This window comes from Lactuca serriola, chromosome 8, assembly GCF_051521515.1.
Source record: "Lactuca serriola cultivar US96UC23 chromosome 8, Lser_US96UC23_V15, whole genome shotgun sequence".
In the NCBI taxonomy this organism is placed as follows: Eukaryota; Viridiplantae; Streptophyta; class Magnoliopsida; order Asterales; family Asteraceae; genus Lactuca; species Lactuca serriola.
The window spans coordinates 320,608,402-320,610,968 of record NC_136415.1 but is presented as its reverse complement, the minus strand read 5'-3'; positions in this window follow the sequence as shown (position 1 = coordinate 320,610,968).

The following is a 2,567-nucleotide window of genomic DNA, read 5'->3' as shown; positions in this document are numbered from 1 at the left end:
CTATTAAGAATCAGATCTGAGAAGTTAAAGCCTTGACTTAATGGAATAAGTCAAAAAACCTATTTGATTTTAACCTAGATGTGCCAAGTCTTTTAGAGGGTTTCAGAGCGCTTTTGATTTATTCCTGATACACGTCTGATTTATCTGAAACCCGACTATTTTGTCCCGTAGTGGGCGTTGGGCGCCCAAAAGGGGGTGTGGGTTACCTTTTGACATGAAGTTTGTCTTTTTGACTAAGTTTGACATTCGGTCAAACTTTAGGGTTTTGGGTCATAGAGTGAGGTTTGACCTTTATCTTATGTTTAGGTGGTTCGTGTGACCGGCCTGTACATTTATTTGCATGCAGTTGTGATTTTAGGGTTTCTGTGAGGTGATTTACCTCACTATAATATGTATTACGGTATATATATCATTTGCATGATAGGATGTAGTTGTTCCGTAGTATGTTGATTCTAAAAGTATGATAATATAGTCTATTGTATGTGGACTGCTTATTTGAGGTTTTGTTAATATTGGTGGATTGTTAAGTGAATTCCCTAGGGTCATGATTAGTTTGGATTAGATAGCTTGAGAACTCTTGATATGCCTTATTGCATGATTCTTGTGTGATATTGCTCTTGGATAGGAACATTTGTCTAACTAGGTTTTGAATAAAGGATAAATAAATGCAAGAAAATTGCTATTATAAATAAAGGATAAAATGCTGCTTATATTGAGCAACAAAGTAGAATAGGTTGCTTAATATAGGATAAATTGCCATTTCCCGTAATTTCCCTACTATTAAATCTAGTTGATTTAATTATATTAAAATTAAAATTAACATATATTCACATGAAAACTACCCAAATCCATATCAATTAGGAGGAAGTGGACAAAAATTTATATGGTATATCTTATCTGAGGTGTTTGCAACAAAACTTTTCATACCCTATGGAATGAAGAAAAAGATCAAAAATAGTGAATCAATAATCAAATAAATTAGGTTAACATTTGAAATTGGTATGCAATGTTGTAATCATGGATCGAAAATTCATCATACATCTAACCTTTAAAACCGAACTATATGTGGGACATCACTATGTACAAACTAACCATTTCCTCTTATGCCTTTTTTTATAAGAAATATATAAAACTGAAATTGATCAATTCATAGTTTGAACTAACAATGGAATGAAACGCATATCTGAAAACCCTTTTTTATCTGAAGTATATAAAATTGATGAAGAAGTAAATTTTGATAATAACCATATAAAATTGAAATTGATCAATTCCTAGTTTCTATGAAAACCATAGTCTTATTGATACTTCAAACTAGAAAACATAAAAATGATTGAAATCGTGGATCTTCATTGTTGAATAAAATTGTGTTTGTCCAAATATGTAAAAGAAAAATATACGACAAAAGATTTATGTTTGACATTGATGAAACTGAAAGTTCAATATACTTTGAGAAATAATCTAATCTAATCTACATTATTAAAATTGGTAAAGAACACATGTAATCAGTTGAAGTCACAACGATTCAATTTCCTTCATTTCCTCCTCTCCGACTTTGTATCGATCGTCATACCTTCAGCCATCAGTAGCTAACAATCGCCATCAATATATCTACATACCTACAATATGAATTTAGAAAGATAATTGGGTTCAATTGCAAGTCCACTAATAAAAATGAAGTCGGCTTCAAAATGTTACAATTCACAAGCCCAAACGGATTTTAATATATAGTATAATTGCTATTCATAATACAACTTTATTTAAAAAGCATTTTACAATAACAACATCAATTTTATAAAACTAGAAACATGAAAAAAAAAAAAAAAAAAAAAAAAGGCATATTACATGGAAGATAATTATGGTTGTGAAGACAACTTACACAACTAATTTTACACCTATTATCTACATTAGAAATCTAAAAATATGATCCGGTAACAATGCAGTCACTTAAATGTTTTTAGATTTGAGTTGTGCTTTGAACCTTTAGAGTTGTAGACATGTAAATATTTTTATATTAATATCTAAGTTCTAATTGATATTAATAATATGCTTAGCAAATCTGATTTTATTCGTTAATAAAACATGTAGAATATTATTGGCATTCAAACATGTTTTAATTGATGTATTATCATTTTATCTTTTAAGTTTTTAGTAATAAAATAATACTAAAGGAAATTTTCGATCGGATACTCCGTACGGCTGTTCCACCGGTACATCTAGAACCGCCACCATTTATATTTTAGATAATTAGAATGATATATTTATTAGGGATAATGATGAAAAAACCACTATATTTTGTCTTTTTTATCGGTTTAACCACCTTATTTTCATTTGTGCTAAAAAAATCATTTATTTTTGGATAAAATTTCTATCAGGACCACTATGACATGCATGTGTGGAAAAATAACAACAAATTTTTATTGGGCTAATGACATAAAAACACTCAAATTTTCAGCATTTTGTTGGTTTTGTGTTGGGGTGCAAAGTTATTCATTCATGACTTTGTAAATGTTTGACTTTTGTAAAACCCACTTGCATGTGGTGCTTTAGACTTTAGACCTATTTGTTAC